General features: G+C 38.9%; 1 protein-coding gene across 2 annotated transcripts in view; it reads right to left on the minus strand.

The window, feature by feature from the left end:
* The window catches only part of kcnab1a (potassium voltage-gated channel subfamily A regulatory beta subunit 1a), a 153,667-nt gene that overhangs the window by 46,794 nt on the left and 80,715 nt on the right, over positions 1-26,158 (minus strand). The window lies entirely within an intron of this gene.

Raw genomic sequence — 26,158 nt, forward strand, 5'->3', positions numbered from 1 at the left:
ATTGACACAATCTGCCTCCCATAGAGATGAGCTATGGTGGTTATTAGTGCATTTATGAGCTTAAGATAAGAGAGGATACATTCAAGAGATGACAGACTGGATAGGTATGGAGTAACAGTTCAGTTCAACAAGTCCATATTCAAGAAGCTTAAAATCAACCAAGAAGACTGTATTTACATTGTTCTGTTGCTGTCAGCCAATCACAGCCCTCTGCATTTGCCTCATAACCATATCACACCTTTGGATTTCTTTCTATGGGGCTATGTTAAAGATATGTGTATCGAACAAAGGTATGGGACATTACTGAATTAAAACAAAAGTTAACAGATGCAATTGCAGCTACTGATTAGAGTTCTTGAACATGGCAAGAAATTCAGTACCTCTTTATGTGCTTCATGCGACTAATGGAACCCATATAGAGGTGTATTAAATGAGGTAAAAACTTTGGAAACCACCAATAGAACAAGTCTTATTAAGATATCTTATTAATTACCTTTGTAACACAGTTTTAATTGTAAAGGGACTTTATGGACACCCTGTATATTCATATGTCCGTAACAGTCCAAGTTACAGCTCACTCATTTGGTTGTATTTTACATCTCTCTAGGTGGGTTTCCTCTGGTTTCCCTCATAAACCCAAAACATGCACAGTAATTGGTGAAATCCTCCAGCTAAGGTTGTCCTGACCAAGCCTAGCAACAAGATCATGGAGATGGTCCTGGGCACTGCATTCAATTATCCCTAGTTTCAGCTTCCTGTTATGTGTGACCATTTCAGAAATATAATGTTTAGTATAAAATTGTTAACTGCTATGGCAACTGTCCTAACTTTTCATCACTCTGAAACCCAAGCATATCAAATCATTGTGCGACTGGTTTGCTGTGAAAGGATGACACAAAAGCTTGTAATGACATAACTCAACTGACTGATTCAATGGCAATTTTATCATTTAAAAATAGTAGTTTAGTGTTCCTTCTGCTTGTTCATTTGTTTTCATGTACCATTCTTAATCTAAAACCTGGTGTAATCAATTCTGTTTCCTTTGTCCTTTGGCGACCTCTGTCTCTGTGTAGGGCATGCTGACAGTACACTGATATGAGCCCCCCTCCTGCCCCTCCCTCTGTCCTGAATAATGAACCACACACATGGGCTACTGTTGCTGAAGCTGCAAACAACAACATTCTGACACCATTTGTCATCTTTAGACATGTAAATGTGTGACAGTGACTTTTGTTAGTTACATAATAGTGACGTTCTAAGTACTGTGAACCCGGAGTGCATTGACTCCCACTACTGGAAAGACCATCTCTCCTTGAACAGGAATGACGGCCTAAGACATCACCTTTTCCACATTATATAACTCCATCCTCCGACCCAAAGCAAACATAGGAAACAACTTTTTATCCAGTTGACAGATTTTACTTTTGCCTTTTGCCATGGATTAGACCTGAGCAACTGAGGTCCACAATACATTTTAAATTTGTAACACATCTTACCTCTCTACCCACCTTATTAGATTAGCCTAATGTGTTTATGTTCTTGTAGTTGCATTAATGTTCTTTTTATTGTGTTTTCTGATTTGTAAAATGAAGTAGGGATTACAAAGGTGCTTATAAATAAAATATAAAATCAGAAGTTTTCAAAGACATGACATTACCATCTGGGTTTTCCCAATATTTTTTAATGCATACTGTAACTGCCACTTTTTAGTTTTCATATGTTTTATATTATTTAGATGTAATTTTGTGGAGTGTCACTAGATCAAATCAATAACATCTGCAGCTTTTTACCACCTAAAAAACATTGCAAAAATCAAAGGTATACTGTCAAAGCCAGACTTAGAGAGACTTATCCATGCATTTGTCTCCAGTAGGTTAGACTACTGTAACGGCCTGCTCACTGGCCTCTCCAAACGAGCCTTAACACAGCTGCAGTACATCCAGAACGCTGCTGCTCGGGTCCTGACTAGAACCAGGAAGTACGAGCACATAAGTCCTGTGCTCAGGTCTCTGCACTGGCTTCCTGTAGCTCAAAGAATAGACTTTAAAGCAGCTCTGCTTGTGTATAAGTCTCTCCATGGCCTAAGTCCAAAGTATATCTCCGACATGTTAGTGCCATATGAACCATCTCGCAATTTGAGGACTTCAGGGATCGGCCTCCTGCTGGTGCCCAGAGTCAGGACTAAACATGGGGAATCAGCGTTTAAATTTTATGCAGCTAAAACTTGGAACAGTCTTCCTGAAGATGTGAGACAGGCCTCTACTTTGACAATGTTTAAATCCAGACTCAAAACAGTTCTGTTTAGCTGTGCATACGACTGACAGGTTTTTATTCTGCACTCTTCTCTTTTAATGTTGATTTTATGATGATTATTTGTGATTATTTATGTTTGATTTGTGTGATTTTAATGTCTTTCTTATTCTGTAAAGCACTTTGAATTACCTTGTGTACGAATTGTGCTATACAAATAAACTTGCCTTGCCTTGCCTTGCCTAGAGGGCGGAGTTTAAGGTCTGTGTACACATGAAGCAATGCTAGTCGCGTAGAAGAAGCGATCTCAGCTAAATGAGAAAAGTGGCATGATTAAAAGCAGATGATTGGGTTGCAGTTTAAGGATACATTTAAGAAGAAAGAAGATATCTCAGTTAATCCCTCTCGGTATACAGCCAACGAGGTTAGTTTGTCTACCGTATTTTATTTTCAAAGGGTAATTGTCGAATGTCTTTATTGTTCATTAAGTTCATTATTGTTTTGTCTATGTGTTTCTTTAGTTTTCACAAGTGTATTTATTTGTATTCATGTGCATGATGGATGTCAATAAATTCATCAGTAGAGGAAACCACTTGTGTCTGTAGTACCTGGAAGAATTACACATACTAATCTTACTGTATGGAAACATCTGACTTTGAAGAAAGTAAGGAAATCAGTCTAATAGTCTAATCTGTCATTATTATGGCATTTAGCAAATAGAAATCATTTTATTAATCCTAATTGACTTAAGACAGGAAAAGTTTAGTGTGATTTCATGTCAGATCGTGAGAAAAAAGTGCATGTGTCTTTTTATATAGTGTATGTAAACTTCCGGTTTCAACTGTATGTGTGTTGTTGCAGCCTGGTTTATTCACACACTGATGTTAAACTGCTAAATGCTACAGATTAAACTTGACATTTTCACTGCCCAAGAGCTGCTTTTAAAATGTTGAAAAAAGGTTGATAACTGCATTAGCTCAGGCCCTTGTTTATTCATGAGTGATTATCTTATTACTGCTCTGTGTCATACAGTGTATCTGTATCTGCAGGTTTAATTAGCTTTTGGGAGAGTGAAATCAGCAAAACTTAAAGCTGCACTGTGTAACTTCTCTGATGCAGGGCCTGTCTCCATGGAGATGTTATTGCTGTGCCTGAAATGTTCTACAGTGACATTAACCTTCAATAGACCAATCTTGCATTTATACAGCCACAGATGTTTATATGGCTAAAACTAAATTCAAACATAACACAGCTATGAGTATGCTTGCTTCTCCATAGATCTGACTTGTAACTTGGCATGGTGATGTGACTTACTTGTCCTAGTGCAGGTCAAAGCAGTAACATCTCCATGGGAAGATCCAAGTTACATAGTGAATGAAAAGTAACTTAAAATAAAAAAAAAAAAAAAAAAAAACCTTGTCTAAATAAATAGAACTATTTTTCAGTATTCATACACTGATTAGATTGCAGTGCGTTGTGCAGGTGCATGCTAAAACTGTAGTTCCATCTGTCAGCCAATAGGAGAACAGGTGCCACACTTTTCCAGGGGGAGGAGTCACAGAGTGTTGGGTCTGCACTTTTCCATTTGCCCTAGAAACAACACTACACACGATAATTGGGCTTCCATATGTGCGTCATCAGTTTTACACAATATATAGGGAAAATAAGCAGAAAGTGTGTACTCCAGCTGTGCATTCACTACACTGTTAGATAGGGCGTTTGTTTAGTACAATCAAACACGTAGCCTGTTACTTGCAAGCAATTATAGTTTTAGGTAATAAACAAATCTCCTCCTGGTGATGAAGAGGAGATAAAGGGGCTGACTATTCCACTGCTGCGATGGGAGATTTTGGCTGTGATGAAAGACGTGTGATCGGGGGAAAAATCTTGGGTCGTAGCTAAACATGGTGGGTCATAGGGATAAAGATCAATCTTAAACGGCCAAAGACGAGCTGCAGCTGAGATCAAACATGTCTGATAGTTTGGAGTGTTGGTGCAGAGTGAGCCTTCCTCTCATTGTGTCTGTGATCAATCTTTGCGCCAACAGTAAACACAGTGCTCCGGCAACAGCAGAAGAGTTCCATCGTGAACGGACCATTTCTCCTTGATGCCCTTTCATTTACTCACTTTTACAAACATGGAATAACCACTAGCATGTAGCGCTAGCCTCAGCTAACTGGTACAATTACAAAGACGTTACCACTCAGAGCCTGGAGCCTGATATTTGCTCAGACAAACTTTGTTTTTTTCCATGACTGATTGTTTGCACTATCACACAGTTTGCTTGTGTGCTGTGGTACGATTTAATTTCCTCGTCATTTGGTGTGACATCTGACAGTCAAAAATGAGAAATAATCATGCAGTGGACACCAGGCGTACATGATGATAATGATCACTATGTTTTGTATAGGCCTGTCACAATAAAAAAATAAAATAAAAAAATGAAGTGCGATATGTTGCTGAAATAAATATAGTAAATGATATTATTGCAACATTTTTTTAATATAATTTTCATCTTACAGACTAAACCCAGACCACAACAAGGATAAACTAGGACTTATAAAACAAAATGATGTGTTTTACAGTGGACTTTCAAATTACTGTCAGTTTTTTGACTCGCTAATAATGTGATATCAATATGTTTGTGATATATTTGTGAGATAGCCAAAAGAATGAAATGAAATGTAATTGGCTGAGACTCAAAACTAGCTTGTTGACAGCGTCCGACAAGATATTACTGCTTAAAAGTATACTGAAATTCATTAATTGTGGCACAGAATATAGTGAAGAAGTGGTGGTGTGTGTGTGAGTTGGTTGCAGAGGTCAGAGGAAAGGTACTAAAGCAAATAACCTGGAGAGGGCGTATCATCAAATATCAGTTACTCTGGCTCAGCTCTGAGTATTGATCAGACAGGGCATTTCTCACAGCTGTCAGCCAGGTGTCACCTGTCAGGAGAGCTTTAGCTTCTCATTACAAACGTGTGGGCGGAGGTCTCGTCAATATTCCAACACTTAATCGAGGCGAGCAGTTCAGCCCCGCCCAACCCCTCACCCCCTGCAAAACCAATTCATCATCCAAAGTACCGTAAATTTCGGACTATAGAGCGCCCCTCAATATAAGCCGCACCAGCTAAATTTGAAAAGAAAACCTATTTTGTACATATATAAGCCGCTCCTGAATATGGTTTTCAACATGAGATATTTACACAGAAAGACGATGCACCGACACGCTTTTTTTAAAAACTGTGCCTGAAAATTGGCACTAACACGACATCAACACGGGATGAACACACCTGCAGGTTTAGAAAATAAAGCTGCACCAACACGGAAAATCTACTTTTATTTCCTCTGAACACTTTTGTCATCTTTTTACATTGACCAAGTTGGATTCATTGATGCCGAGCTTACGTGCAGTGGCTCTATTTCAGGGGTAGGCAACCCGCGGCACCGGAGCCGCATGCGCCTCTTTCAGCCTTATGCTGCGGCTCTGCGTGGCTTGGGAAAATACATTTTAAGTATTTAATTGAAGTGTATTTTATTTGTGTTAGCTCTTTTTTGTTGTGGTTTAAATTGGAAGATTATTATGATCTTAAAATAAAATTATATTTTCTTTATTTTTCGTTGCTCAAAATAAGCGTCACACTTGCGGAACAATGTTCAAAACAAACACCGCTCACGTCTCACTGACACAGCTCACTGTCCTGCGTAAAGAGCCCTGATTTTCAGACGCTGTGCGCATAGGGGTCAGGAGCAATTTTCGCCCGTCCCTAATGACACACTAATAAGCTCATCCGTAGATGTATCATGAAAATCCTGCTGGAAATCGCCACAGAAATCTATTTGATGTAGTAGCAAGTTTATTATCTGCTCTTGTCTCCGCGATGACGTATCACGTATAACACATCAGACATGTCGCCCAAAAGTAGAGCCACAAGCGAGTGGAAATGAGCCAAAACAAAAGTCTTTGGAGAGCTTTTAACAAAGGGGAAAAGGACAACTGAGGAGCCAGAAGAGGAGACTACGACCTCCAAGAAAAAGAAAGATAAATTTAACAGACAATACCTGCTTAAAATCTGGGTTTGTCGCTACAGGTGACTCTCACGCGCAGTCCGCTCTGCGTAACATACGGGAAAAGCAAATGAGGCAATAAAACCTTCAAAACTGCTTTGGCACATGGAGACTAAGCACCTGGGATTAAATGATATGCCTTTAGAGGTTGTTTTTTTTTTTTAAGAAACTGCGGAGCAGAGTAGACATAATCACTTAATCAGCGCAGGGTTCACACTGATGCAGCGGTTTGGTGAGTTGTATTTTTTTATGCACTTTTTGCCATATTTATCTGCCACGTGTAGAAGGCTTGTCCGTGAAAATAAAACCTACATTATTCCGTTACATTATTATTATTATTATACAGTGTTATCTTCATTTTAGATGTCAAAAAGTATTTGCGGCTCCCAGTGTTTTATTTTACGTGGAAGGTGGGTCCAAATGGCTCTTTGCGTGTTACAGGTTGCCGACCCCTGCTCTATTTCCTTCTTTATCTTAAAAACTGCATCATATCCATTTCATGATGCGCAAAATGATCGTTCAAAATCAAAACTAGTGAATTCTTCAGAGCAGAATCTGTCTCACTTTTACGTTTACAGCTAGAGAGCACCCCCCGGTGGCCGTTATCCAATAAAATTCTATAAATCACCCAAACTCCCCCCTGCTCATTCACCTGGTCCCTCACCCAAACTCCCCCCTCCTCGCCCTTCCCCCAGAGCTGTTATCAACAAGAGCTAGGACACACAGGGCCTCTGCTGTCTCAGGACATACAGTCATGATAAAGATAATATCATGCTGAGGCCCTGTGATGGAGCTATATCTACAGTTACACCGCGTAGACTGATTAACAGAAGGACAGTTAGACTGTCCAATCAGAGACATTTAGTTCACATTCCCTGTAAGAAGATAACATCCAGTCCTACTGAAACTAATCTGAAACTTGCTGTGCTCAATGTCAGATCTTTATGTAACAAGTCCTTTTTAATTAATGATTTTATTTCTTCTTTTAGTCTTGACTTTATGTTTTTAACTGAAACATGGCTCGACAAAAACACAGGTAATGCAATTCTAGTGGAATCAACTCCACCCAACTTCAAATTTGAATCTGAAACACGAGTAAACAAAAAAGGTGGAGGTGTGTGCGCATTTTTTAGAGATAGTTTAGTTACTCACAGATTGTCATTTGGAGTGTTTTCATCTTTTGAGTATGTTTCATTCAAAATGGAGCTAAAACAATCCCCCTCCATACTCTACTTAGTCATATACAAACCTCCCCAGCACTGTCTGAGTTTTATTGATGATTTTACTGAGATGCTTTCAGTCATATGCACAGACTTTGATGGTTTAGTCATTACAGGTGATTTTAATGTACATGTGGATAATGTGTTTGACAGGAACGCTAAAGAGCTCAGTTCTGTCCTTGAAACCTTTGGCCTGACTCAGCATGTCAGCGAGCCCACCCACAACAGAGGACACACCTTGGACCTGCTCATTACAAAAGGAGTAAATATTTCAAATGTCAATGTGGTGGATGTTGCTCTGTCTGATCATTTCTGTGTCTTCTTTGACCTGTCTGTTATTCCCAAACCAGCGGCTGGTCCTGCAGTTGTTCGAAGGAGACACATAAATGATAAAACAGGTGCACTGTTCATGGAAATGATACACTTTGAAAATGCCTCATGTTCTGATGTTGATGATTTGTTGAACTCTGTAACTTCGAGTGTTTTGAATGTTCTGGACACCATTGCCCCGATGAAGGTTAAAATGGTTAAAGATAAGCAGAAAGCGCCATGGAGGAATGATGACTCGGTCAGGGCACAGAAAAGGGAGTGCCGGAGGGCCGAGCGGGAATGGCGCAAGTCAAAGCTACAGGTTCATTATGAAATTTACAGAGAAAAGATGCACATGTACAACCACAGTTTATGTAGAACAAGGCAAAGGTATTTTTCTGACATTATTGGAAGTTGTAGTAACAACTCTCGTATCCTGTTTGCAACGGTAAACAGATTAACAAACCCCCCAGCTCCACTGCCGTTAGAACTAATTTCCACATCTAAGTGCAATGAGTTTGCAGTATTCTTTAATGACAAGGTTCAGGGTATTAAAAATGCCATAAATTCCACAACACAAATAACAACCCAGCACCCACCTAGACACTTAGAGCTGACTCACTTTACACCTGTAACTGATAAAACTGTCCAAGAGATTGTCACCAGTCTGAGTTCATCTACATGCTGCCTCGATGTGCTACCCACTAAATTTTTAAAGTCTGTGCTCAACAGTTTGCTGTCACCACTCACTCACATAGTTAATATGTCACTTCAATCTGGAACATTCCCAAGTGCTTTGAAAACTGCGGTTATCAAGCCTCTCCTAAAGAAGAGCAGTCTTGATGCCACAATATTGAACAATTATCGACCAATCTCAAATCTGCCATTTTTAGGCAAAGTCCTTGAAAAAGTTGTTTACCAACAGCTTATTAACTTCCTTGAAATGAACAACTCCTTTGATGTTTTCCAATCAGGTTTTAGACCCCACCACAGCACTGAGACTGCTCTTATCAAGGTGACAAATGACATCCGCCTGAACACTGATGCAGGCAAAGTCTCAGTCTTGATCCTGTTAGATCTGAGTGCTGCTTTTGACACTGTTGATCATGGGATCCTCTTACAGAGACTGGAGGACTGGGTGGGCATCTCTGGTACGGCACTAAACTGGTTCAAGTCCTATTTAGAAAACAGGGAGTACTTTGTTGAAATTGGAAAATGTATATCAGATAAAATGTCCCTGACCTGTGGGGTGCCCCAGGGTTCAATCCTGGGACCCCTGCTGTTCAATCTCTACATGCTGCCATTAGGCCAGTTAATACGCAGCAATAATGTGTCTTACCACAACTATGCAGATGACACTCAGATCTATGTCTCACTAGCAGCAGGTGAATATGGACCAGTGGATTCACTCTGCCACTGCATCCAACAGATCAGTGTGTGGATGCAAAACAACTTTCTCCAGCTAAACTCAGACAAGACTGAAGTCATGATCTTTGGTCCACAGAAACATAGAGAAAGTGTCAGCAGTCACCTCCAGTCTCTCTCTCTAAAACCTTCAAATCAGGCTAGAAATCTAGGGGTAATAATGGACTCAGACTTGAACTTTAACAGCCACATCAAATCAATAACATCTGCAGCTTTTTACCACCTAAAAAACATTGCAAAAATCAAAGGTATACTGTCAAAGCCAGACTTAGAGAGACTTATCCATGCATTTGTCTCCAGTAGGTTAGACTACTGTAACGGCCTGCTCACTGGCCTCTCCAAACGAGCCTTAACACAGCTGCAGTACATCCAGAATGCTGCTGCTCGGGTCCTGACTAGAACCAGGAAGTATGAGCACATAAGTCCTGTGCTCAGGTCTCTGCACTGGCTTCCTGTAGCTCAAAGAATAGACTTTAAAGCAGCTCTGCTTGTGTATAAGTCTCTCCATGGCCTAAGTCCAAAGTATATCTCCGACATGTTAGTGCCATATGAACCATCTCGCAATTTGAGGACTTCAGGGATCGGCCTCCTGCTGGTGCCCAGAGTCAGGACTAAACATGGGGAATCAGCGTTTAAATTTTATGCAGCTAAAACTTGGAACAGTCTTCCTGAAGATGTGAGACAGGCCTCTACTTTGACAATGTTTAAATCCAGACTCAAAACAGTTCTGTTTAGCTGTGCATATGACTGACAGGTTTTTATTCTGCACTCTTCTCTTTTAATGTTGATTTTATGATGATTATTTGTGATTATTTATGTTTGATTTGTGTGATTTTAATGTCTTTCTTATTCTGTAAAGCACTTTGAATTACCTTGTGTACGAATTGTGCTATACAAATAAACTTGCCTTGCCTTGCCTTGCCTATAAATAAGCCGCACTGTTGTATAGGCTGCAGGGTTCAAAGCGTGGAGGAAAAAGTCGCGGCTCATAGTCCGAAATTTACGGTAAATATTCTCAAAGGAGGCTGGATGGGCACCACAGGTCCATTGTCAAATATGTCAAATGGAAATATGGGAGATGTGAAGTTGATTTGATATTATTAAGTATTTTGGACTTTGGATCAGGTTATATCATTTTACCAGATTTATTTTAAACCAGAGATAAAAGTTAGACTGGACAATTTGGGAAAAAATATAAAAATTGCAACTTTTCTGAAAATCATTTAAACATTCTCAGTTTACAACTCTGTTTTTATACTCATACTATCAAGAATAAAGAGAGGTGCGGAGAAAGCTGTATGTTAAGAATATTTAATGGATTCATTCTATTTGTGTCATATTTTGTGCATTGTGTCTTTCTCACATTGATCAGATGGTCTCCATGGGGATGATTTGCTTAACCTTGAATGTCCCAAAGAATGGCATTAAACTTATCTATCCATCACATCCACAACGTTGCTGCTCAGTGCTGACTAGAGCAGGAAGTACAAGCATATATAAGTCCTGTGCTCAGGTCTCTGCACTGGCTCCTATGGCTCAGAGAATAGACTTTAAATCAGCTCTGCTTGTGTACAAGTCTCTCCATGGTCTAGCACCAAAGTACATCGGCAACATGTTAGTATCATATGAACCATCTCGCACTCTGATGATTTCAGGGACTGGCCTCCTGCAGGTATCCAGAGTCAGGACTAAATATCGACTAAACCAGGATTAAACCAGATCTAAACCAGGACTAAACCAGGACTAAACATAGGGAATCAGCATTTCAGTTTTATGCAGCTAAACTCTGGAGCAGACTTCCTGAAGATGTGAGACAGGCCTCTACTTTGGCAACTTTGGTACTTTGTGTATGAAATATGTTACACAAATAAACATGCCTTGCCTTGTCAGCAAAATAAGTTACAGGTCAAATCTGTGGCAAGGCATTCCAGGCAAGTCCATGGAGACAAGCAAGAGAACATAATGCACCTGTAACTTTTGAATTATAAATCAGATATTAAGTCGGAGAGTCATCTTTTTCAGCACTCTTCCTACAAAAGTTTCTCAATAAATTTTCACTGTTATGAGTCATACTTACACTTCTGCTTGAGTAATATTAGTGAGTACATTTTTTGGTTACTTTTCTCACCTCTGCTCATACACAACTTGCTAGCAGTGCTTTAAGAGAACCAGCGCCTGAATAGTTTCTATACTCTCCACAGTACATGGCTTTCTGCTTTGTCACATAGTGTCCCAGTGCACAGGGCTGGAGTTTTCACTGTGTGAGTTGAAATGGGTGCACCTGTACGCTCATCGCTCACGCTCCCACCACAGAACGCCACATCATCACTAATGGCCCAAGTGTCCAGGCCCTGACTCAGCACCGACTGTTGCTGTTCTATGACTACACTGAAAGGATGGCTCCAACTTTGGGAACAAGCCACTTATAAAGCACCGCTCCCAAGCAAAACAATGGAAAAAGAATGTAGAATATAGAATGCATTATTAACTACACAAATGCTTTATATACAAGCATACACAAACTCTCAATAATCAAGCATGTTTAAAGAGGGGGTATTAAGAAAAATCTACTTTTTGGAGCTTTCTATGTTGTAACGTTGTTTCCCCATAAAAAAAACCCAAAACAAAACATGTCTGAAGAGGTTTTATATATAATCCACGCAAGTTTGAGTAATCTAGCGATCTCTCAAACCCCCCTTATGGTTAGGAGTACAATTCTATCCAATGCTCGGCCCACAGCTTTTCATAAATATACAAAAGCATGATATAAAACATTACACTACAACTTCACAAACCTGATGCAATGTGCAGAAGTTTCATTAGCGGAATGTATGCTGATGGTATTGTAATATACCACTCTGAAGGGGGAGTGAGTTAGCACTGAGAGCAACGGAAGGGGCTGATCATGGCAACAAAAAAGCAAATTAAACTTATCAAACATGATTGTGACTCACATGCTCAGCACAAGTCTGAATGCTATTTATAAACTACTCTTTGTACAACCAAGCAATCAAAATTATGGATCAAAAGCCAATCCGTTTTCATCATTGTCACAGCCTTAAAAAATATAATCTATTAAGTTTCGAAAGTTTTACTAGTTTATGTTTTCTTAAATTATGTTTAAATGTATTCATAACTTGGCCCCAGAATCACTCAGTACATTTATACAAAGGCTAAACAGCACCAGTGTGACAAGAGGCACCGTAAACAAGAACTGTAAAATCCCACAATGCAGAACCTCTTTTGGACAGTCTGCCTTTTCATACCAGAGCTGCAAACTGTGGAACTCACTGCCCATTGAAATAAAGAACATTTCTGAGTTAAAAATGTTCACCTCTAAGGCTAAGAACTGGCTGAAAATGAGTCAATACTGTACCCACTTGCAAATAAGTAGTATGACAGTTGGTGAGTGAGAGAAAGTGTGAGTGTTAAATGTATATTTGGGCACTGATGTAACTATTTTAAGGGATAAGTGTTTTAATATACTTTGCATATTAGTAAATTGTAAAAAAGCCCAACCAGGGACGGGAGTTGAAAATTAGCTCTTGCTATAAACTCTGTATGCATCACATCAGCTGCAATGTTCATTTTGTAACTATGTCTGATTGCATTGTCCCTGTCAAATAAATATATAAATAAATAAATACATTTCCAAATCCCCAAGTTCTAAAGTTTTATTTAAAAACTGCACTATGCCGCTTTTCTGGTGCTCTGCAGTATTAAACTGATCAATCTTCATGGAAATAAGCAGGTGACACGACTACGCCAAGTTACAGGTCATATCTGTGGAGAGGCACTATTGCTTACAGTAAAAATGGTAGCAATAACTGAATACAAGACAGATACGGTTAATGTCACACTGTGGGAAATTCCAGACAAAGCAATAACATCACCATGGAGACAAGCAAGTTACTTACCGCACTTTTGAGATGATTTTGATTTGAAGTAATGACAAAACTCAATAAAGAATGTCTCAGATTATTCACTAACATCAATTACTGCTAATTGGTTGGTGTACTTTAGTTACACAAAAATGGCTAATGCAAATGTATCTACTTTAAAAAGCGTTACTTGAATGGACCATTACTACAAGCTTATTAAAACGCTTTATATGTGATAAGGTTTCTCGAAGGAAAAGCAGTAAATGAGAAAGAGTTCCTCGGGATAAAGAGGCCATTTCATTTTAAGACCAGTATTACAAACATCTCTGGCACTCTGCATTCCCCCACACACATAAAGAACGCACATTCACAAGCCCATCAAATATTTATTGAAAAATGAACCCCCCGCTGCTACTTTTCCCAACAGATCTCCCATAACAAGCCTGCCCCATCAATAGGCCTATTCATCTCACTTAAACGTTATTCATTTAGGCTCTGATGGACAGTAATGAGTGCCTCTAATACCCCGGCTGCACGGCTCGGCTATCCTCTCCTTCATGCCTCTGTCTCCTATGCATGTCAGCAGTCATCATCAGCATCACCCACTCCCACAGCACTAGCACCCAAAGGTCCCCAAACACAGTGGATTGCATGATGTGAGAGGATGAAGCATAAGATTCTTAAGGACAGCAAATTGTTTCATAATCGGCCATGACACGTTTTGTGAGGATGCCACAAACATAATCTCAATATTATAATGACTACAAAAGTAATAGAATGAATCAAATATGCCATACATATGCCATATTTCATAGTATATTTATGTATTTAACTTTAAGCCAGATACCCTTCCTGAGAAAACCAACAATATTTGGACTGGAGTAAACAATTACTCCAGTAGCTTATCCCTGGGTATGTAGCCTATCCCTGGGTTTCAGGGATAGGATAAAAATCAAACCCCGCTGCAAAAGCAATCAACAATTCAAAACAAAATATTATACCTAGAAAAACTAAAAGGAGATCTGAGACACTGTGACAGTGTAAGGGTAGGAACCTGGTCACATACATTATTGTAATGTATTGATGTGTTTTTTTATGATTGGGTGGTCTCTTGACCTCACATGACCACCTCAAGTGATCATGTTTCTACACTTAAGGTCACCTGAAAGCTTGTTAAATCTTCATGTCTGCCCTAAAGATGACCACTTGTGTGGTCGAAATGTGTCAGCATGTTCTCTTTGCTTAAATAAAGGACTTTCACTGTATGTGACTCAAAGAGGACCTGCCTAACATTTGATTTTACCCATTGATGGACTTACCCTTCTTGTTTTGTTTTTTTTTGCAAAATATTAAATCTTTCAAATGATTAAACGTCTTTGAAATATAAGCAAGAAGCTGAGGCTCATGAACTGCTCGACTTGGCCTGCTCTCCAGGTGGGTGGGCGAAGATTTAATGCACAACGCCTCTAACCTGGCAACCAGACTGGATGTCTCTGTATATGGTATATATGATAGGCCTATTAAGAGTCACTGTTATCTCCAGCTCCATTCAATACATTTCTCTAAATATATGTAGGATCTGTAGTGCTGATGAAAAAAAAGTAATTGTCAAAACTGTTTGTTTTATGCACTTTGCAAACCATATTGGTATAATTATCATTTATGCTAGTTTTGGTGCTAATCATTACATCAATAAAACTACACTAAACACTTCCAGTAATGAGTTCTAGACCAGAAGATCACTATCATCGAGTGGTTGTCAGTCGCTGTAACAGCCCAGGTTTCTCATAGTCTTTAATGTCTTCCCCATTTAAAATACATTAGAGCTAACGCATGGAACAGTACCGGCCTCCAAAACGACGACATTCTGAACACTTGAAGTATCTATAGGGCACTTACTATATGCTATACTATGCTACTGTAATTAGACCTGCAAAGACAAGAACTGATTATGTGACAGATTGTACTCATAAAACAATGTTACCTCATTAATAGCCATGCCAGATTACAGGGTTTAGAGTGCTCTTCTTACTGAAGGGGACACATAAGTAGTGTACTGTGTTTGCACACATGTTGGCATTTGCAATCTTATGAAATGGTTCTTAACATCTCTTCCATTTTCACTTCCATAATGCCACCACATTTGGGTCCACAGCTCTCAAATGAAGCTCTTTACTGTGACAGACTGTGAGGAGTGCAGTGGGACCACTTGGCTCTCTCTTATCGCCTGATAGCGGTCAGCGACTCATATTTCCTTAATGATTTGGTGAAGGCCTTCCAGAGGGATTGGGCTCACTTAAGTCTGACTTATGAGTGAATTTAACCTGAAGAGGTTGTAATGATGCGAGAAAAACACTTGGGGCCCTCTGGAGATGGTCTGACACACTTCTGCAGCAGACATGGCCTTGCTGAAGGAGTGGAGGGGGTGGAAGAAGTGGAGGGAGTGGGACTAGGGGGTTGAGGAGGCGGGGGAGTGCTCCAGGCCACCTGAGCTCCAAAACAATAGCCCAAAATTAGATGACATGCACTGTTTGCTTTGGGGGGAGTTTCTGATATCATACAAGAAAGGTTATGCAAGCCAAAAGATAACTTTGTGCTCACATTAAAGGCAGAGGGCCTGCTACCTGCTTGTAGCTATGGAGATATTATGGCTTAGTCTGGAATGTTCCACAATATGGCATTACACTCACATTACAGTTCTATTTAACTTATCTGCAGGTTTTAAAATATGCATTTTTACTGTTAGCATGGTTGCCTCCTCACAGATCTGACCTGTACCTTGGCTTTGTGGTTCCACCTTTTTGTCTCCATGAAGTTTAATGCAATCCCATGGAAAATTCTGGGCAAAGCAATAACATTTTCATGGAGACAAGAAGATGAGAGGCTCTCAACCAGAAAAGTTACACTGTTCACTTTTTAAAATAAGTCAGTTTATTTCATTTTAGTGTATTTTAAGAAAGGAAAGAAGATTTTGTGTAGCTTTGCATGGCCAGTAAAAGTGATTTGCTTACCAAGATTAGTTACTCAACTTAACAATAAGATTATGTAGCTATGGCTAATGTTGCATTGTTGATGAGAATTTACTATCTTCTCATTTCTAGTTCCAACTCCCTTTTTCTGGACTTCTGTCATAAAAACAAATTCAACAGCCAACTTAAAGATTAGACAGAAACATACATAGTAATATATGCTCTGAAGGCAAGCTAAAATATTTAAAATGGGATGTTTCGTGCTTTGATGTGTCGATGCTGAAAGTGTGATTTTCCGATGGGAGATCAGAGGAGCGATGCTTACATAAGGATCTGAGCCAGACCTCACTGTGGCTATATTTAGACACAGCGTCATGATGGGGATTCCACAGCTACAGCTCAGCCATGTAAAAGATAGACTATATACAAAGTCCTTCTTACAGATCAGCTATCAGAACTATCAGCCTCCTTCTCCTTCGCTCATTTTTTTTCTGTAAATCTGTGGTCCCATGTATTATTTAAGTGAAGTTTGACCTCTTGGGGTGTATTCACTGTACCTTACTCATTTGTTCTCATCTGTCTGTCCCGGTTGCAGTGACATATCAGGTGGAGACAGTCTTGAAGCCGTCAGACTAGATAAAGAGTGACGAGATCAAATATGACCAGAGAGAATCCAAGGTGTGAATGTGCTACTGTGCTCTGTGTGTGTCCAGAGAGATCACTTTCGGGATCAGTGAAGCATTTAATGTAATCAGATCTGCACTGACAACATACTACACCAGTGGCTGCATTACCACACTGCCATTGCCAACAGTTCAATCATTCAAGTTCATCAGCATCTGAAACTAAATGCTTTTAGTAATTCATAAAAAATAAATAATGTATTGGATTTACAGCATCTTCCATCTTCCTTCCAAGACATCCAAAGCTATGAAGCGCTGAAGTCATTAGCCACAGCTGCCCTGGGGCGAACTGACAGAAGCGAGGCCGCCAATCTGTGCCACCGGCCTGTCTAATCACCAGCAACACTCACACACATTGCATTCATATCAAGGTGGGTGAAGAACCATAGACCAGTGGTCCCAAACCACCGGGCCATGGACCGGTACCGGTCCGTGGATCAATTGGTACCGGGCCACCGGCCGTCCAAGAAATAATTAATTATTTCCGTTGTATTTATTATCTGAGTCTGAACAATCGTTTATTTTGAAAAATCTTTTATTTTGAAAAATGACCGGATTCTCTCGGTTACATTTCCGTCACTTGAGCGCCGACAACACCACTTAGCGTTCCGACGGCCCGCGGGCTTTACGTTATAACTTTACAGCAATGTACGTGTATTTCTGCGTCACCCACACAAACAATCTACACATCAAATGAAAGCTACGGCATTCATCTTTCTGAATATGTAAAGCATTTACACCTCTAATCACCACAGTGCTGACAGGAAAGCCGTTTTTACAGAGAAGTCAGAAATGTGGATTTGGACTTCACTTACCTTTGAGCGCTCTGGTTCTGTCAAACATCAACATATTCACACAAAGTTGGTCTCATTCGTTCCGTAAAGGTCCAGAGAATATAATCCAGTCAAGAAATTATGTCCACAAAGGAAGTTAGAGCCTCCATGTCCAATCTGCTGCAGGACAGTGAAATCTGTTCCGTCACTTCTCTGCATTTCTTTTGTCAGTTTCAGGCATAATAAACTTCTGACAGCGCCAACTTTGTTCCTCAGCGCAAAACAAACTTGTTAGCTTGTGATTGACACCAAAGTTGACCAATAAGGTGGGGGCTGTGGGTTACTGGAGCCACGGACAATGAATGAGAGCTACAGATGACGGGTACAGATACAGGGTACGCCCCACTCTCCCCCTTGTAGAATCAAGCTGTTACATTACACATGTTTAGTGATGTTTTCCTCTTAAAGCCCATGAACTGCGGAACACGCTGATGCGTGACATGCAGTGGTTTACTGTAAACAGACGGAGTTTCCTGTGCGCGTAAAAAGACGAGACTGGATATAAAGATCCGTGCGTAAAATTACGCGCGCGTATTGCGTAATTTTACGCAGCAGTTTTGCGTTTTAAACATGACGAAACGGACAAAACAAAGGAAGTACGCGACCGAGGACACTGTGGATGTTTGTACAAGTTAAACTAGAGGCATCTCGGACCCGGAGCGGTTCGTGGAACCGAATGCAGATCTCATGGTGGACTGAGGAGTAGAGGGACCTTATGTTTTGATGGACTGGAGCATGGTTTATTCTGCTATTAACTTAATTGTGGGTCAAATGTGTATCATGTGTAATCAGCATTAGCATTAGCTAATGCCAATCTGCCCTGACCACCACCAATCATCACACACACACCACTTGGGTGAAGTGAACAATGACAAGCTCTAACCACTGAGCCACTGTCACAGAATGACTGTCTCACTGTACAATCATGTACAGTGTGTTCTTAGTTTCCAGTGTGTGTTTGTTTACATTTTGAAGTGTGTGTGTGTTTGTTGATTGTTTGCAGTGTGTGGTTGGCTGGTCCGCGGTGATAAAAAGGTTGGGGACCACTGCCATAGACTGTACGTGTGAATGGGCACAGCTAACGCACTAGGAATCATCATGGGCATGCTTCCAACTCCATCGACTCTGGCTCCAATTCACTTTACGCTGACAAATTGTTACCCCTCTCTTGGTAACTGGTGCAGTGAGCTTTGTCATTTTGCTCTTAAAATGTTCGTATTAACCTACTCTACATGAACCTGTGAATCAAGATATGAACATTAATAACAGACATATCAGGCGCCTTCTTTCTCCGGGGTCACTCCCGCTAACGTCAGCAACAGCTTTGATTGACAGTGTTGCTAAGCTGCCTCTCCGTGCTATAAATCAGCAGTGTGGGCGGGAAGAGGGGTTACTTTCACTCTGGATTGGCTCTTTCATTGCTATGATACTCGCTCTTGGAATTCTAAATGTGGAACTCACCACTGTAAATGCTAGCCTCAATGAGCTTCATTTGACTGGTGCCGAAAACTATGGGTGATGTCACACTCAGTTAGTCCACTTCTTTATACAGTCTATGTGAAGAACACAACAACATTATGCACTAGAAACACTGCAGTCCCACTACACTATCCATCTGATATTCCCAACTGTCTCCCATCCCAGTAATAACCAGGCCCAACCCTGCTTAGCTTCCAAGATCAGACTACACAGGCATTCTCAATAAGTCAGGAGCCAAACGAATTTGAAGTTATTTAATCCTCCTCAATCTAGTTCTACGAAGCAATATTAAGAATTGAATGTTACAAAAGACTTTACGAGAAATACAAATTATATTCAAGATCTATGTCAGGACTCAATCTGTCAACCAAAATGGACAGCAGTATCTATTCTTAATTTCACTGCTTTCCACATCAAAAACATGGTTGCCTATACCCCACTGAGTTCATATAGTGTGCACAGTATGTGTAGTTCAATGTAAGCAAACAATGTGCTTATGTAGTTCCTATATATGACTAATGACATTTTTGTTTACATCGGCGTAGAAAAACTAAGGTAATATCAGTGAGGTCCTTTCTGATCAGAATGTAAAGAATCCAAGAGAAGAAAGATCTTACGAGCACTTAAGTAATTAGTCGCAATCAAATGTAATCATATATTAGCATAATGTTCCTGTTGGCAAAGCACTGGGATGCTAATGGCTTGGTTTGACAGAAGAGAGCCATCTGTAGATAATTATCAGATTGTGAGTGCTCATTAACTCTCAATATTTAAAAGTCTGAGTAATTGTAACTGGGAAAATCAAGTAGCCACCACAAATCGGCTCGCATAAAGCAAGAAATGCAAGACCCAAGAAGGGGCTAAGGTTCCTAAAAATGTAAAATATTCACTGTTTATTACATACTCTTCAGTTGAAGTTATAAATGTGTTATATATCCGTAGGGATATATAATCCCTATGGATTTTTTTAGATGACAAAAATTGATAAACAAATTATTAGACACAACCCAGAAATCATATTCAGACCATTCTGAGGGCTAAGGTTAAGCATAGAAAAAGCTCTGGAAAATGAACCAAAGATGGTGTTGTATTGGTTTCAATGGCCTGTGCCACATGATGCCAAAAAGGATTTTTTATTCTGCATTACTTCCTTAAAAAGAGCTAGCGGCCATTAGAGAGAAAAATTGTTTCAAAGTCTGACCTTTGTGAAGGCTGTCGATGTCCTGACTGTCAGCTGAATACAAGCAGTTTGATTTCACAGAAAAATACATTGCACCCTATTGGATAATTCTTTCTGGGTCCAGCTGCTGCAGTACCTTTATAATAAGGCTATTATTATAAGGCCTTATAATAATGCTCATAAATATATGTTAAGTTACTGTAAAGTTCACAAATGATATTTCACTTATCTAGGATATAAAACTATTTGTTGCATGATTGTGTTAACATGCAGCCATAGTTTTTTAGTCTAATTGTTCTTGTTGTTTCTTTTATATATTTTGGTTGTGTTTTGAGGTTCACAAGCTAAAACATGTAAAAACATCCTTTTCAACTTTGCAAATCCTCACACATTTATTATACTTTCAAATGACTCCCACAAGTGGTTTCTGTATTTTTACATCTCTCCAACAAATCTGGCAATGATTAAAATACCTGCAGGGACTTTTCAGAAAAGCAGAGCTGAAGACTGGAGAGTAGTTAACTGATATAATACGTCTTTTTACTGACAAATTATTGCAAGATTAGAGAAAATAATAATTTAAATGGAGAATGGATTCACAGTGCACATTATGAGCCAAAGCATTAAGCATTTAGAATTGGGTACATTTATGGTCAGTAAAAATCACATAACTATAATGATATAACCCAATCATTCCATCTGGTTTTTGGTGTATTTTCAGAGCATCAAAAACACCTAGTGACATGTGCCAGTTACTCAATGATCAACTGTTGCATTTGGAAGAAAAAGTACAGTGATTTTAAAATAACTCTTCAAATCTTGGCCTGTCACAATAACACATTTTGAAGAACGATAAATTGATTCTGAAATTATCATGATAAACAATAATATTGAAATGAATTAATACCACTTTCACAATAAGCTTAAAACATTAATCACAGTAAACCCTTTTCCAAGTGAATCATTTAAAGATAATGTGGCCAACTATATATAAATAATACAGTGAAATACTGACGTAGTTAGTTTTAGTATTTATAATGTGTCATGTAAGTTACATATTGGATAATTGACAACTCAAATGTCATCACAAAGACCTAATACTACAGACATAATTGAGACAGGCGTATTCAAATCTGTACCATTTTCTCTTTCATTTTCCTCTTTGCCATTAGTGATGTACCAATAACCGAAATATAGTCATATCGTATCATTAAGAGTCTCACAATAATATTCTGTCATAGTATATCAAATCAGCTTCTTTCCTAAATCGCTTTTGTTGGGACAAAAGCAAAATAAAAAACAGAGGGAACTACATAAACCACAAAAAACTAAGGGAACTACATAAACAATGATCCTTTGCTCCATTGCAGACTACATGAAGAAATAACAATATTTAAGGAGTTTTAAATCTTAATTCTTTGAATTGTGACAGTAATGATTGCAAAATATTGCAATAAATATCCGACTGTGAGATACATGTACACATGGTGATGATATTGTACAGTGAGATGTGGATATCGTTAAATCTTTATTGGTCACATTAGTTTGCCATTCTTTGCATAATTTTCCTTGTCAAAACCTGCATAGGTGTGATCAGATTACTCACATAACATGAAGCTGTTTACATAATCTGATAAGTCCAGAAATAAGATAAAAAGCATATTGTTGATGTGTATGTAAACATAACCAGTGATGAACTATATAAGGATCACATTTCTCAACATGTGGTGGTCTGAAGTACAGTGTTAGCAGGTTTTACACATAATAAGACCACAGGAGACACATTTAATAACAGAAAAACTGTGGCCTTTGTAGTTTGCTTGTTGCCTACATGTAAAGTGTAGTTTTGATTGGCCATTAAGTCTTAAATAAACATGGACTATTGTGTTACAGACTCAAAACAATATGGTCAGGTAATGTCTTGATAACCACACGGCGTCTTTGTGGATCAGTTCTTTCACTTTATCACCGAGTGTATTGTAACACTCACCATGTGTTCAGCAGAGGACAGGAGAAGACAGAATGGTGTTAGCAGTGATAACTATTGCTGGAACATCGATGTCAAATCTAATAACATCTAACCAGCTTTATGTCAAGCTTAACTAAACCAAACTAAACTAAACTGCTAAAGACTGCATATGATGTTTTAATACAACCTGCACTGTACTTCCTAGTGTTTTTTGGCAATTGTACTGCAAAGTGTGTGCTGCCTCCAGGGGCCACTGCAATTTCAAGTACTATGTGACATCACACAGGACTTCCCTGCCATAAATGGGTCTGATTACAAGACCTGGCTGTATGAGCAGAGTTTAAAGTGTGGACACCTGTTAGACCAAACACACTGTTCTTATAGCCACAGACACTGCCCCTCCTCCCCTCTCACTCTCCCCTTTAGTGATCCAGGTACTTTATTTAAATATGGTTGTGGGTGGTGTTTAGTCCCACTGTAATGGAGACAATTTTCATCCACATAAATTATAATATAATATTATGTTAAGATAATAATAACATTATTACCCAATGTGAAAATATTTTCAAACTGGAATATTTATTTATTCAAACTGGAAAGCTCAACACTAGTTTACTCAAATACAAAAAATATCTTTTGGCCATTTTTACACTTTAAATGCCTTATTCATATATGAAAACCTAACCTGATGAAAAACATGTGATACTTCTTTTTCACATTGATTTCCTATCCAGCTGCATTGTCTCACCTTAAAAACAACTTTCAACATAACACACAGCAGTTTTTCCACAACTTTTCTCTGGGCCTCCTAATGGCTTGTGTGGCCCTGTGCCTGTGCTTATTCTGCTAATAGCTAGAACCAGCTCTGGAACTAGCCTTGACCTATTCAAACAAACAAATAAACAAACAAACAAACAAACATGGTGCAAACAGGCTCTTTTGAAGGTTGAATCACACAAGCATGCACTCCTCTTGTTAACTGCCATGGGCTAATGTACCTTCATTGGTTGACTTAAAAAGATGATGGGTTACTATGGCAACTGTTGCATGTCGATCAGCATCTCTTCCAGAACAATGTTTATTCACATTTCCGGAAGCAACAGGCGAAAGACCATGTATCCTGCAATGCTATTCCAAATTTGGTGAATAAACACAGTAGGCCATACTAGGGCTATAATTGACTAAAGACATTATTTAGAAGTAACAGAATACATAAAAATACATATTCTGAATACTAATTTTGAGTACCTGTATTCCGGTACAGTTACTTTTTCATTTGGTGTTGTTCAGAATAGTTACTTTCCTAAAATCAAAGGAATTGGGGTATTCCATCATGCAATTTTGACCTTGAACTGCACAGTATTAGTAAGAATAAAGAAAAACAGCTCTTGCGTTTTTTTGTCTCTAATTAATGCAGAACAAATAGTACAACAAAAATAAAGTTGTTTGTAATTATATATCATGTTTACACTATAATATAATGCAAGTTGGTTTTAAAGTATTCTTAGTATTCAGAATACAGTACCGGTATTCTGATCGGCCAAGTATCAAATTACATTACAAAGTATTCTTCCCATCACTGATTATATATATAGTACAGAGAAGTACTAGTAAACAGCATTGGAGTGGAAAGGTAGGTTAAACTTTCCGGTCACTATAAAATTCCATGCTAATTCCCTACTGATATATGATATCGTCATAACTTAAATTGATAATATTATTACATTTTTCTAACCAATATCAATGTATTTTTTAATGCAATGTTTAAAAGATAAAATTTGCCCATATGTATCTTAGATAAATAAATAAATATTTGTAGAAGTATTTACACATTAAAAAAATTGTTCACTAGATGCTTATGCTCACATTTCCTGAAAATGTTATGTATAAATGGTTATATTTTTATGTAGCACTTTTCCATCTTCAAGGCACAAAGCGCTTTACATCAAGGAAACATTCACCCATTCACTCATTCATACACCAGTGTACACAAACACTGGGGGCAAAGTGGGTTATGTGTCTTTCCCAGGGACACAACAACAGCATTCATCTGTGGGAATTGGAATCGCACCTCCAACCTGAGGGTCAGTGGATCTGACCGCTCTACCGATGATGTTATTTCGAGAGTGGGATTCGAACCGCCAACTTTCGGATCAGTGGATAAACACTATCGCTTTTCTGTCCCAGGGTTCTAGTACCTCCTCACCCAGCACTCCTAATCAACAAACAACTCCAAATCTAATCAGCTCACCCTTCAAACACACATGTAATATTCATGTAATAACACTTATGTACTGGCTCTCCCATTCATGAATACATCACACACTGTTTATACTGTGTGTGCTCTAGCCGGCTGCACCTGGATGAGGATTCCACAAGTAAACCGCCATCTCAGCAGTGGGGCTAGTCCATGTGTGAGGGAGGAATGGAGGCGTGAGGTAGGGGCCATAGGAGTCCATTTTAAAACCATTGTATGGTTAACATACGAAAACATTTTTTAGCTTAACTGCTGTCCTACTATTTCATTTTAACTAAAACTTCTGTTTAGAAAGACACATCTGGCACACAATGGTATAGAAAAATAGTGGCTACATTTTTAGTATTGAACTAATACCAATAGCATCGATTTGCTGTTGCTTCCTGCTAACAACAACTAGCATGCTAACAGCTTACTTCCTAGTTTGCAGCTTTCTAATTAAATGTAGACAACACACAATGATCTCACTTTGACCCTAAGAGATGCTTTTACAATATATATTGGGGGAAGACAAATTTTACTTGACTAAAATTGGATACGGCCACTTTAATTATCCCAGCCTAAAATATTCAACACATTTGCTGCATGCTTTTTGATAACAACAATGTTAAAGCAGATCTATTCTGCCAAATTTACTTTTCAGTGCTTTTAACCATGTTATAGTTGTTTCCTTTTCTTTTACCCTCTCGAAGTTGTAGTTGGAGTGATTTGTGCATGTTTGAGCAATCTTTAATCCAGATGCCATATTGCTGATCAATCCCCGTTTTCAGCACCACCGGTATACGCCCCCTGCTCTGTACTTCATTCTTCAATTTAATTTTTTCAATCAATGATACTTGTAGAATTTGGCAGCACCACATAATCCTTTGTGATGTGCAGCTATCCATAGGAGGGGCCGACAGCTTCACGGCTCTTTGTTGTTATGACGGCAACATCAGGTCCCATTAGGCAGCACAGTTTTCTAACATGGAAGTCAGCAGATATGTCATTTTAGATGTATATTGCGATTTAAAATATCCTAATTATAACACAATAATCCACGTGTGTTATAGATTATAACTATATAGCAGGCACAAGCACAATATGTCTTCTTTGAATACTTGAATGGTAAAACTGTAAATATTTCACATGTGATTAGTTATGTCTATTCCCTAAGTACTATTTCACTTTGTCCTACTGCCTACTTTTGCACTGCCTATCACTGCTCCCACAAAACCTGGAGCCTGTGGACAGAAAGCTTAAATACCACTGTAGTAATACGACCCCTACAGCTAAACATGCTAACTATTATGGATGCTTAAGCAGCGACACTCACCACTTTCACCCTCCTCCCACACACAATGCCTTTTCCCAGGTCTGTGAGAGAAAAAATACTGCAGCTTTTTTTTTTTTTTCTTAGCTAAAATGCAAATGGATCACAATCAGCCTTGAGAAAGAGTTGTTTTGAATTTAGACAACAACACAATGGCTGAACCACTTCAGAACAATTACTTTGTTTAAATGTTTAGTGTTTATTTCTAAATTGCTTACACTGATCATATTAAAACAACTACCTAATTTTTACTATCTTTGAAACGTGAAAATCATGCATTGTGAGCATCTAATTATTCACCATGATGAGTTTATAAGCTCTTT

This window comes from Periophthalmus magnuspinnatus, chromosome 13 (genome assembly GCF_009829125.3).
Source record: "Periophthalmus magnuspinnatus isolate fPerMag1 chromosome 13, fPerMag1.2.pri, whole genome shotgun sequence".
In the NCBI taxonomy this organism is placed as follows: Eukaryota; Metazoa; Chordata; class Actinopteri; order Gobiiformes; family Gobiidae; genus Periophthalmus; species Periophthalmus magnuspinnatus.